Raw genomic sequence first — 13,655 nt, 5'->3', positions numbered from 1 at the left:
CTAAGAAAGACCAAACTAAAGACCAAGAACCAGGAACATAAAGTACAGAGAAAAGGAACAAAACAGATACACATATAAATATCGTACAAGATACTATAATAGTGTTGAGTTCGAAACAGGACGACTGACGACATATCCAGACATTACAACGGGAACAGGTTAGTGGGAACGACATTTATTATACTAGTAGACGACGAGACAAGAGACCAAGACGAACGAAACGACTACATTGAAGAGTGAGAAAAGAGAGAGAGAGAGAGAGAGAGAGCGGAGAGATCAAGTCTCAACGGCAAGATAAAGGGCCTGGGTAGCTATGGCAAATATGGGCGCGCAAGTAGCTACCCAGGCCAACGGAACAAAAGGAGACAAAAGGTGAGTACGTAAGTGCATGCAGGCCATGCCATGGCGCCAGCTAGAAAAGGTACGGGAGGAGGTACCTAACATACCACCCCTCCATGAAAAAAAATCCCGCGTCCTCGCGGAGAGAAAAAAGAGGAAATATTAAAAAAAAAATGAACTGGAGGAGAAGAAAACACACACCCACACATACTGCACGCGCGCACGGATCTCACGAAAGTGTGTACTAAATGCACTACAGATCATTCCTGTACTACTTATAGTGTGTAATAACTATTGGAGTTTGACGAGGAACATGAATTACTAGTATTTTGCACGGCTAATACAGCCTAGTTACACTTTTGCTAAACATCCAAAAATTAGAGCGTGGCTCACCATGATCGGACCCCTAACTTGGTAATGTTTTACTAACACACGCGCGCGCACACACTACAAAAAAAATTCACGAAAATAAATTTGACAAAGAAGGATACAAAAGAAAGAAAGAGAGAAAGGTAGCTGACCTGCATGGCTTGAATTGAACGAGACTAGACGAGGTTGGCGTAGGAGAGACGAGGTTGATAGAGACGAGACGAGGTTGGCGTAGGAGAGACGAGACTGACATGGACGAGACGAGGTTGACATAGACGAGACGAATGGCGGTTGAGGACGACTGGGCATGGGATGATCTCAGGGTCGTGGGTCGATCAATAATCGGGCGCCAATGTTGAGTTCGAAACAGGACGACTGACGACATATCCAGACATTACAACGGGAACAGGTTAGTGGGAACGACATTTATTATACTAGTAGACGACGAGACAAGAGACCAAGACGAACGAAACGACTACATTGAAGAGTGAGAAAAGAGAGAGAGAGAGAGAGAGAGAGAGAGAGAGAGAGATCAAGTCTCAACGGCAAGATAAAGGGCCTGGGTAGCTATGGCAAATATGGGCGCGCAAGTAGCTACCCAGGCCAACGGAACAAAAGGAGACAAAAGGTGAGTACGTAAGTGCATGCAGGCCATGCCATGGCGCCAGCTAGAAAAGGTACGGGAGGAGGTACCTAACATACCACCCCTCCATGAAAAAAAATCCCGCGTCCTCGCGGAGAGAAAAAAAGAGGAAATATTTAAAAAAAAATGAACTGGAGGAGAAGAAAACACACACACACACACATACTGCACGCGCGCACGGATCTCACGAAAGTGTGTACTAAATGCACTACAGATCATTCCTGTACTACTTATAGTGTGTAATAACTATTGGAGTTTGACGAGGAACATGAATTACTAGTATTTTGCACGGCTAATACAGCCTAGTTACACTTTTGCTAAACATCCAAAAATTAGAGCGTGGCTCACCATGATCGGACCCCTAACTTGGTAATGTTTTACTAACACACGCGCGCGCACACACTACAAAAAAAATTCACGAAAATAAATTTGACAAAGAAGGATACAAAAGAAAGAAAGAGAGAAAGGTAGCTGACCTGCATGGCTTGAATTGAACGAGACTAGACGAGGTTGGCGTAGGAGAGACGAGGTTGATAGAGACGAGACGAGGTTGGCGTAGGAGAGACGAGACTGACATGGACGAGACGAGGTTGACATAGACGAGACGAATGGCGGTTGAGGACGACTGGGCATGGGATGATCTCAGGGTCGTGGGTCGATCAATAATCGGGCGCCAATGTTGAGTTCGAAACAGGACGACTGACGACATATCCAGACATTACAACGGGAACAGGTTAGTGGGAACGACATTTATTATACTAGTAGACGACGAGACAAGAGACCAAGACGAACGAAACGACTACATTGAAGAGTGAGAAAAGAGAGAGAGAGAGAGAGAGAGAGAGAGAGAGAGAGAGAGAGAGATCAAGTCTCAACGGCAAGATAAAGGGCCTGGGTAGCTATGGCAAATATGGGCGCGCAAGTAGCTACCCAGGCCAACGGAACAAAAGGAGACAAAAGGTGAGTACGTAAGTGCATGCAGGCCATGCCATGGCGCCAGCTAGAAAAGGTACGGGAGGAGGTACCTAACAATAGTACAATACTATAATAATATTAACCAGGAGGCCTGCAACATCACATTCCTCCTTTTCTCGAAAGTCTACAACTACAGTGCATAGAAATACTGACCACAGCAAACTTCAACGTAGCATTTCAACAAACTAAATAAACCAAAATAGGCTGTCCAAAACGCGACGAATAACCAAAAGCGTTCTATCAATCCATGTCATAAAATATGTAAATATACAGTATCATGCAAGCTCATACATTGTTAGCCGAACGACCAGTCGAACACAACTGTCACACAGCCTAGTCAATGCAGAACAGAACAAGGGCCGGATAGGTTCCTTAGCATTTCACGCTTAACCTGTCTGACCTGCGGGGCTCCACACGATGCTGGGGTGCCTCTTGCACTTCAGGGCTAGGTTCAGCTGGATGCTGCTTCCGGAATGGTTTGGTGAACTGTACGTTCCTCCGCACAAGCTTCCAATCTGGTGCCTGGACCACTACTTGGTCCCCATTCCGACTAACCACCACATGAGGTTGGTGATGGAATGGTGTGTCGACCTTCGACCGTGTCTCCGAACGCTTTAGCAGTACTGAGTCACCTATCTGCGTTGACTGGCTGGTGGCATGGTTGGCGTCATCTGCAGAGTCACGAAAAATCTCTGCTTACGCTCGCTGTCACGATCTCTGACGGCCTCGTTTGTCGCTGGTTCACCGAGGGCTGGTAACTTGCAGTGCACTTTGGGCCCAAACAATAACTCGGCTAGAGCAACTCCGGTGGTGCTATGTGGCGTTGAGCGGTATGCCATCAAGAATCGTTGAACCTCCCACTTCCACGTCTTTCCTTCCGCATATGCAGCACGGATCACTTTCATCAGGGATCGATTTTGTCGCTCAACTTCACCGTTAGCTCTCAGCCACAGTGTTGTAGTACGAAGCTGTTGAACACCACACTCATGTAGAAACTTCGCAAACCCTTCCGAGTTGAAACGTGGGCCATTATCCACACGCAAACTCGTCGGGATACCGTGTCGGCTGAACTGGGCTTTAATCATCGGAATCACAGCTTCAGCTGAGGTTGACTTGACCACATCTACTTCGAAATATCGACTGTAGTAATCCACAAGCACCACTATGTGCTCGCCAGACGGTAGTGGACCCAGCAAGTCAACAGCCAAATGCTGCCACGGCGCATCTGGAAGAGGAGTGGACTTGACTGGCGATGCATTGGCTGGCGCTGCGACCACTTGGCAGGCATGACACGACTTGCAGAGCTTCTCGGCCTCGCTATCCATGCCTGGCCACCAAACCTTGGACCGTAGATGCTCTTTCGTCTTCACGATGCCCTGGTGGCCCTCATGTGCCAACTGCACGGTCTGGTGTCGCAACTCTGTAGGGATAACAATGCGTTGACCTCTGAGCACCACCTTGCCAACAACAGTCAATTCTCCTCGGACCTGACGGTATGCTGCTGGCAGACCATCCCAAGATCCGTCGTGAAGGCACTTGCGAACAGCAGATAGCTCTGCATCTTCAGCTGAGCTACGTTCAATCGTTTTGATACCGATAGCGATGGGTGCTGCTGTCTGAGTGAGAAGTCTAACCGACTCTTCATCACTGCTGATTCCTGGATCCGCCGCTGCAACGGGCAGGCGAGATAAAGCGTCAGCGATGTTCGTCTTTCCAGGAATGTGCTCGACTCCATAGCTGTACGGCTGTAGGCGCAGGACCCATCTCTCGATCCTGGCACTGGGCTTGGATCTTGCCGAATAAATCACTTCCAGCGGCTTATGGTCGGTGCCGAGTGTAAACTCCCTGCCTAGCAGGTAGGTGTGAAATCGTTCACACGCCCAGACAATACCAAGAGCCTCTCGCTCGGTCTGCGAGTACCTCCGCTCTACCGCTGACAGTGATCTGCTCGCATACGCAACTGGCCGCCAAACACCATCCTGCTTCTGGACAAGCACAGCTCCGAGCCCAACTGGACTGGCATCCGTCACTAACTCGATCGGCGCTTCAGCATCATAGTATGCCAGTGTTGAGCTGGACACCAGTAGTCGTTTCAGGTGGTCGAATGCTTGCTGTTGCTCTGTAGTCCACTTGAACTGAGCTCCCTTGACCGTGAGGCGACGCAGTGGCTCAGCAACTGTAGCAAAATCAGGGATGAATTTTGCACTGAAACCGGCTGTACCGAGGAAGCTTCTTACTTCCGACGCATTGCTCGGCCTGGATGCTTCCGCCAAGGATCGTATCCTTTCCGGAGTTGGCTGTATGCCCTTATCAGATATCTGCAAGCCGAAGAACTCAATGGAGCTCTTAGCGAACTCACACTTTGCTGGGTTGACTGTGAGGTTGACCTGCTGCAAGCGATTCATCAATGCATGAACCCTCACATCATGCTGGTTCAGTGAGTCCGCATGTAGCAAGATATCATCAGCTCCGTTTCCGCACCCGGCCAAATCCTTGATCACATCGCTGATGATCTTCTGGTAAAGCTCTGGTGCTGAACTTATACCAAATGGCAGTCGACGAAACCGGTACAACTTCCCATTTCCAGCAAAAGTTGTCAGATAGCAGGACTCTTCTTCCAACTCTACTTGGTGAAATCCCCGGGCCACTTCAGGTCAATCTTCGAAAACACCGTGCTGCCATTGACTTCATGCAGCAGCTCCTCTATTGTTGGCATCGGATGTCGTTCTCGGACGATGGCTTCATTGACCCGGCGCAAATCCACGCAAAAACGGATGTCGCCATGCTTCTTTGGTGCTATCACAATTGGGCTCACCCACGGCGTCGGGCCCACAGCTTCTTCAATAATTCCTGATTGCTGTAGCTCCTGAAGTTTTTCCGATGATCCACCTTGGTTTCATATGCATAATTATGGTATCCTACGCTGGCGTTGGGCCACAGGTGGAACTTCAGAGTCTACATGAAGACGTGCTTGGTAGCCAATTAACTTGTCCACACCACTGAACACACCAGGATACTCATTCTTGATTTCATCGTTGATACTGGGGCTAGCTGTGGCGCTGCCAACTTGATTCACGTCAGGTAGCACCAAGGCCTTCAACTTGAGTGCAGTACTACGTCCCAGCAAGAACTCTCCATCTCCTCTGACGACGATCACTTCGTCCTCAGTGCGCTCTGAGCCGCATTGGAAAATTGCAGTTAACTTGCCGACGACATTCAGCTGGTACATGGTGTGCTCCATAGATCTACGCGAAAAGCTTCCTGGTGCACTTCGTCAAAGTGACACCGAAGCCTTGCAATTGCAGCTGGCCCAAAGTCGATTCTCCCAACAAGTTGCATGACGCTCCAGAATCGACTAGCACTCGCGTCGACACACCATTGAGGCTGACATCGATAGAGGCCTGTGTCAAATTACTTCCTCGCACTCCAAACACAAAATCGTCTACATCTTGAATTTGATTTGCCGAGTGATTTGTAAAATAGCAATGAAAAATATCAATTGTGCACTCATAATCATGTATAAACAATTAAAATGAAACAATTCCAGAACGTTTTCGTGTGACCATCATCAGTGGAACATCGTCACATAGTAAGAATCACTAAAACAACCAGTTATATAGCTAGAGTAACATGAAAAGAAGCGTGAGAATGCAGCACAGCTAGCGGTTATGCATAACGCGTGTAGTGTGAACCTTTGCAGTGTATCTGAGAATGGTAGCAGTAGATGAATGTGGCAGCTGTGAGTGCGTGTGAACAAAAACTGGTGAGTGCGTATTATTTAAAAAGTGTGAGTGCTACAACATTTTCTTTTTGCTTGCATAGAACAGGGTCACGTGTGCGAATATATACAGCTTCCAACACCTGCAACTGCTTAAAGAAACGCGCGCGACAAATAACACTAAACCAGGAATCGTCAAACAACTTACGACAATCCGGACTGGACACCAAATGCTTGTAGATGGCAGACTTGCTCTTGTCGATGTCGAACTCCTCCTCGTCCGTATCACTCTCATCCTCCACTTCCCGTTCCTGCTCACCCTTACTTTCCTCCTGACCATCCTGTTCATCCCCATCATCATCCTCCATCTCCATCTCCTCATGCCATCGCTTCTTTCTCCTTGACGTGTTCACTGCTGCGCCCGTACTTTCACCTGCCACTACTGGTTCCGCCTTCTCCATTTTTCTCAGTCGTGTCTCCGCTAGTCTCTGGCTTCTCCTCAGATTCGTTTTTCCTCCATTTTCATTTCGTTCTCCTGGTGATCTTTCCGTTACCGCCATCGGGTTTGTTAATGAACGGTCGTCCGGTGGTCTCCCATGCCGTGTTGTTGTCGTCAAGAGTGACACCAGATTCGTGTGTTGCGCTACTGTTGAGTCCGGTGTTGTATCCGTTTCTGGTTGTGTTGTAATACTGACAGGCGTAGTAGTAGGCAACGGGTGTTTTCTCGGCCTCCCACGCTTTGGCCTGCCTGCCCTGGCCGCTTTTGACAACAAGGACAATGGGACGTGTTGTTTGATACGTTCGGACAAGTGTTGAAGCGTCCTGCCAACATACCGACTACCGCACTGTCGGCATTCAAAATGATAAATGAGGTGACTCAAATGATGGGTCGGCAGGACGTCCTTCAACACCGTGAACGAACGTATCGTGGTGAAGACAGTTACTACATTCACTGCATAGTACGTCTTCTGGACAATAGACTTGACAATACGACTGACCTTTGTCGACTCCTTTGTCGACTGACCTTTGTCGCACTCACCAGTTTTTGTTCACACGCACTCACAGCTGCCACATTCATCTACTGCTACCATTCTCAGATACACTGCAAAGGTTCACACTACACGCGTTATGCATAACCGCTAGCTGTGCTGCATTCTCACGCTTCTTTTCATGTTACTCTAGCTATATAACTGGTTGTTTTAGTGATTCTTACTATGTGACGATGTTCCACTGATGATGGTCACACGAAAACGTTCTGGAATTGTTTCATTTTAATTGTTTATACATGATTATGAGTGCACAATTGATATTTTTCATTGCTATTTTACGACTGTTGTCTCCTCGTCGGTTATTTAAATACTTTAAACGAGTGATTTGTATTTGTATTTGTATTTATATCATTATCTCATGGCACATCATGATGACGGCCAATAAAACTGAGACAAGGGTGAAAGCCAACCACAGCAGTAAAACAGATAAAAGAATACAAATAAGAGGCAAAGAAGGCAAAGGAGGAGACAAACCAGCAGGATATACATGAAACCTATAATTGAGCAGAGATTTTAGCAACAAAATTATCCATCGACGTGCTGGTCTTGGCCTGCGTTGGGTTCTTTTCTGTACAAACTTGCCTTTCCCGACGACTTGGGAGCGTGACGCGTGTGTACGCTGTTTGTCACCTCCGTTGCATTTGGATGCGAATAATTATTCGTTGCATTTGGATGCGAATAATAATAATAATAATATTCGCGGGATCCGCGTCGGCATCGCTTGAATGTTCAGAAACACACGAACTAGCCTTCGCATCCGCAGGCCATCACTATGCCTTTTCACCTTAGTGGCGAATGCAGACCTCACAACTTACTTTGACACAAGCGCTTTGGTCGTTTGGATGCGAAGTGACCGTTTATACCACACTTACACCTTTGGCCACGTGCAGGACAGTTCCGGTCGCGGGCGAAGTGGCCAACTATTATTACTTTTCCACAGTTGTGACACTCTTGCCGGGGTTGGCCGTGCACAGCATTCACACTAAATCAGCCCTCACCAACGCTGTCCAAAGCGTCACTGGCCCGTTTAAGTTTGTCAACGGTCGCGCTAATCACACACACAAGCTTCACGCTGATTGGTCAATCAGCGTGAAGCTTGTGTACCAAAATTCTCAAACTTACCGTAATTCCTTGGGCTTGGTTCATACGGTGTCGTTTCCAAAGATTTTTTATGGACCAACGTCTTCTTTCGATAGATACCAACAGATCGTCCGCTTCGAATTTTTCGATTTGATTGCCGTTTGGCCGAAAATTACCTCCGAAACCGGCCTCCACTCGTTTCACTTCAAGGCTTTCCAGGTGGACGGCATCGCAATTCGGAAGCGGAGAAAGGATAGCCAGTGAAAAAAGAAAAACAGTGACGTATTGGTTGTCAAAATTGACCAAGAAATGAATTCAATAGACCCGTTTAATTCCGTGCTGCGCCCTCACGGCCCGCACGAGTGCGAAAGGGATTCTTTCTCGACAAAACAAACAACAACTACGCGGAGTGCATGCAGGTGCTTTTTGCAGTGCAGTACACTGACATCACTGCACTGGCTGTACATACCTTAGGAATATCCTGTTCTTTTCCTAGGCATGATTGTGGCTAGTGGGAGAACTCAGCCACCTGAAGCTTTCATAAAGGAAGAAGGCGTAGGTGAATGAGTTCGCCAGAAAATGGAACGCGGACAAGAAAATAGATACTGTTGCTTTCGGGCGCTCATGAGACGACGGCAAGATAGGACTGAAACGATCGACAGTCTGTCTCGATGCAAAAGAAACTCTTCCAGGAGAAGCTCGACGCGCTGTAGAGTTTGCAGTATTCTGCTGGAAGAAGACAAGAGAACTAAACTCAGACCACAGCGTGGAGCTGAAGCAAAAGCTGCGAGTTCGGGGAACACAGGAAAATGAGTGGGCGACATGATCATGCATGATGATCTGTAGCTCGAAGCTCGCGCTAAGACACGTGGGGGGCACGTGCGCCTACGGGTAGCGCGGCTAGCCACCATGTTTTCAAAATGGAGGTCGACGCTTTTGAAATCCGTGTAGACGATGGTGAGCAGGGAGTCGTAAAAAAAAAAGGTATTAAAATTTTTACGACTCCCTGATGGTGAGCATGAGGGCTGCACTTTCTGGTGCAGCTTCACCCGTACCCGTACCCGCACCGTGCGAACTGGACCCATGCCCATCATGGCTTGCACTGTGACTTGCACTTGTCGATGTTGACATAATACTAATATTAATAGACCCTTTGCACAATAACGGTCACGTGATCCGAGACGGGGCATCCTCTTCGATTTTTGTGCAAAGTATCAGTTGTTGAGCATGGCGGAACACTGTATTTTTCCATTTTGGAGATGGAGGGGAGAGTGTCGAGTGGTTTGCCATCGATGGCTGTGGAACCCGTGGACGAACTGTCAATGAAGAATGGTCTGTGAAGGAACTGAACAGTTTTCTGCTGAATGAGGGTGCGTATCTGTCTGGAAAAAGAAGGAGTCGTCGTTGCAGCGGTAAGTTTTCCGCATTCAGTGGATATTTCGGATTACTGTACTGCAGATTGAAATATTTTTCGCTTCTCTACCTTCTCTCCTCTGTCGATGTAGAGAACACACGCACACTTCTCTATGCAGAACCCTGATGCTCCTAGAACTAAGAAGGGCACCACTTCCTCGAGTGTACCTTCATCATGCCCAACATTTCATGCGTCCGACTCCCAGTGGATGAGTGATGAACCTCTGTTTCCCAGAGTGAGTGCCGCACCGTGCGTGCTCGTCTCCAACGCAGGGGCAAGTCGCCGACGACAGTGAAGAGGGAGCTGATGGAGTAGTACTAGTGAACAAGCCCGTGGATAGTGTCCATGAGTTTTACTTTGGTGGCTATGTGCATAATGTGAAAGTCAGTCATATCGTGCACGCAGCCACAGCTCGAACTCAGATGACTTTATCCGCACACTTGAGCGATGAGGCTGCGTCTCTCTCCACTTCAACATCAGCAGCTCGAGCAGCGCCAGCAAGCAGTCGATCTTCCAATAGCGAAGACAGGGATGGGTCATGCCTTTTTCTCAAGCTCCAGAGTCTCTTGGCAGGGCGTTCTTTATCTTAGCAAAAGCAAGGATGAAAGTCGTCATGGACAAAGTGTTCCGAGCACAACACTGTGAACGATATCGCAGCACTGCGGCCCTCTTCGCCAGGATTCCAGAGTGCGGAATGCCAGCATCACCAGGGAACGCATGGAAAGACAAGTGGGTTCCTTAGACTAACGTTAGGGATGACGGTTGCTGCAAACAAGAACCCAACAGTGGTCCTTGGAAAGCATTTCGAAACTTCTTCCTTCAAAACTAAAAAAACTTCAAATGAAAAAAGGCTGGGGAGTACATACATGAACATCGCGTCGGGACCGTGAAAACACAGCCTGTCACAGGAAACTTGATCACGTCCTGCAGCAAACCATGCATGCTGGTTGCATGCCAAGTGTGCAGCGGGTGCACAGCATGCCCCGTCTCGACCCCTCTCGCTTATTGTGCAAAGGGTCTATTATTAAAGGGAAACTGAACGCCAAAAATAAGTATGGCTTATCCGAAGGAGAATTGGGCACTGATTCCGATGGGCTATGTCTCGAGCCGATCAGAGAAGAGGAACTGTGTCAAATTTCATAATTAACACCTCCCATATTTGGAAATTGGCCTTGATGACGTGCGTACTGCTTAGCTGTCACCATGCTGTGCATGTTCAGCAGTGTAATTGAATGGAAGAAAACAATTACTTTGGTGTTTTGCAGCTCTGTTTCGTTCCCTGACGGTAACCAAATCTAGATGTAGGAATCTGTTGAGCAGGAGAGTGACACATGTCTTCCCGAAGGCTGTCCAGGCTGCAGTGGTGATGAAGAAGACACGATCATCACCCCGAGATCGATCGTAGCGAATTGGAAAACTCATGGTGAATTTGCTTCCACTCCAAGGCAATGTCGAGGTATGAAGGGTGCTTGTACTGCCTTCCAAAGTGAAGAGGAGATGAACATGGCTTTGCATAGCTGTTGTTCTATGCCAACTTACCTACTCTTGCTGGTACCGTAGTGGCATATTGCAAATTTCGTGGACGAACAACTCTAGTCACTAGTGGCTAGTGAGCAACACTAACAGGTGAGATTTTTCAATTCGACAAAAATTGTTTTTGTTTGAGAACTGACAGTGGCAGTCATTAGACTCAGTAGGTGTCTCTCTGCTGCTTCTTTCCCTTCATCGGTAGGGTTGTGCTTGAAGTAAAAATAAATAGAAAATGTGGAACAAAAATCTGATCATGTAATTCGAATTTGAACTTCAAAGTATGTGTACATCAAATCACAAAGATGACTGTCAAGGTGGTGCTGTGCATTGAAAAAAACTGGGAGCAGGCAGCAATGGAAAGGGTAGAAACGAAACCAGTAATGCAGAGTATTCATAAGGTAGAGGGAGATGAAAACGGGAGAGGAGTAGTGAGCACTTCAGTTTGAAGTAGTGTCAATAGACAGCATCGTGTTGCATACGTTGTGAATATTGTGTGAATCTAATAATTGTCACGAAATTGATATCCAAAATTATTATCCCCTGAGTAGTATTATGGTGTTCTCCTGTGTTTACATGCAGAGCCTTGACGTTGCTGGACGAGCGACAATATAAATTACATAAACATGTAGCTCGTGATGTGGGATGACTGCCGTATCGCATTGCCAACGCAAACCCATCCTGTGTCAGTGCAGCCATCCAGCAACTTGAACTCCCCGGACCAGATGCCGCTGCAGCTGAACACCATGCCGATGGAAAGCCAGGAGTTGATAGCGAAGCATTCTGGTCTGCACAGTACAAGGCAAAGAACAATTATGAATTATAATGCATTGTAATCTTTCCCACACTTCTTTGTAAAAACAAACAAACAGTGCCATTATCACAACACTTGATCAAGCATCTTGATGGAGGTATTTTCCATTGTGCTGGCTCAGCATCTGCACCAGGAAGACCATGTACACTTACACGTATCTTGTGTGTGTGTGTGTTCGTGCGTGTGTGTTTGTGTATCTGTATGTGCACACGTGTGTGTGTGGGGGGGGGGGGGGACGCACATGTGTATGGGTAGGAATGTGTGTGTGTGTGGGGGGGGGGGGGGGTACACGCACATGTGTATGGATGTGCGCGCTGCATGCGTGTGTCTGTGGGATGGGGTGGGGCTGCACGCATATGTGTACATGTGTGTGCGCAATACAGCATGTGTGTATGTGTTCGTTGAACACAGGGTGTACTCCTGATTACATAAACTTCGTGATCATTGTGATTTCATGTGCTTTGAAGTTGAAATTCGCAATACATGTACTGATGCTTGATTAGATTTATGTTCCACATGTTCTATTTATTTTATTTTACTTCAAGCACTTGTACTATTCAAGCACAACCCTACCAATGAAGGGAAAGAAGCAGCAAAGACACCTACTGAGTCTAATTGTCCCTGAACATCTCACCAAGTATAATTGGTTTACTTTCGCACGGGACACTCGCAATGGCATAGTACTTCCCAGAGCTTTGTCAACTATGTTTACCAAATCTCCTATCTTCTCTGCATACTCGTATTGGCTCAAGCTGCCCATGGAAATGAAGACAATATCCAATATTAGACAGTTCATAGACCATGTTAAATGTCATGCCACGTTGTAGGCTCGCTCGCCTCTTTTGCTAGCTTATCTCGCCGCTCTCCACCATGGTCAACATAGTGATACATTTCACCCCGCTGATGCATTATTTTCTTCCGATTATCATCTTCTTTCCTTCATTCTTTTTTTTTTCTTCTTCTTCTCTTGCCATGGCTGGCTAACGCCCCCTCCTTTGCATTGGCTTCTGCCATTGGACGGTGAAATAATAATAAAAATAATAATAAAAAATAATGACTGCCACTGCCAGTTCTCAAACAAAAACAATTTTTGTCGAATTGAAAAATCTCACCTGTTAGTGTTGCTCACTAGCCACTAGTGACTAGAGTTGTTCGTCCACGAAATTTGCAATATGCCACTACGGTACCAGCAAGAGTAGGTAAGTTGGCATAGAACAACAGCTATGCAAAGCCATGTTCATCTCCTCTTCACTTTGGAAGGCAGTACAAGCACCCTTCATACCTCGACATTGCCTTGGAGTGGAAGCAAATTCACCATGAGTTTTCCAATTCGCTACGATCGATCTCGGGGTGATGATCGTGTCTTCTTCATCACCACTGCAGCCTGGACAGCCTTCGGGAAGACATGTGTCACTCTCCTGCTCAACAGATTCCTACATCTAGATTTGGTTACCGTCAGGGAACGAAACAGAGCTGCAAAACACCAAAGTAATTGTTTTCTTCCATTCAATTACACTGCTGAACATGCACAGCACGGTGACAGCTAAGCAGTACGCACGTCATCAAGGCCAATTTCCAAATATGGGAGGTGTTAATTATGAAATTTGACACAGTTCCTCTTCTCTGATCGGCTCGAGACATAGCTCATCGGAATCAGTGCCCAATTCTCCTTCGGATAAGCCATACTTATTTTTGGCGTTCAGTTTCCCTTTAAAAAACACGTGCGT

At 47.1% G+C, this 13,655-nt stretch overlaps 1 long non-coding RNA gene across 1 annotated transcript; it reads left to right on the top strand.

The window, feature by feature from the left end:
- Positions 1-11,052: 11,052 nt before the first annotated feature.
- Positions 11,053-12,079, top strand: LOC135806869 (uncharacterized). The gene is made up of 2 exons (XR_010551322.1): positions 11,053-11,213; positions 11,697-12,079. It is a non-coding gene; the product is annotated as an uncharacterized LOC135806869 (long non-coding RNA).
- The last annotated feature ends 1,576 nt before the right edge of the window (positions 12,080-13,655 follow it).

This window comes from Sycon ciliatum, chromosome 1 (assembly GCF_964019385.1).
Source record: "Sycon ciliatum chromosome 1, ocSycCili1.1, whole genome shotgun sequence".
NCBI lineage: Eukaryota > Metazoa > Porifera > Calcarea > Leucosolenida > Sycettidae > Sycon > Sycon ciliatum.
Note: the sequence above shows the minus strand (reverse complement) of the source record. Positions and strands in the feature narration are given on the sequence as shown.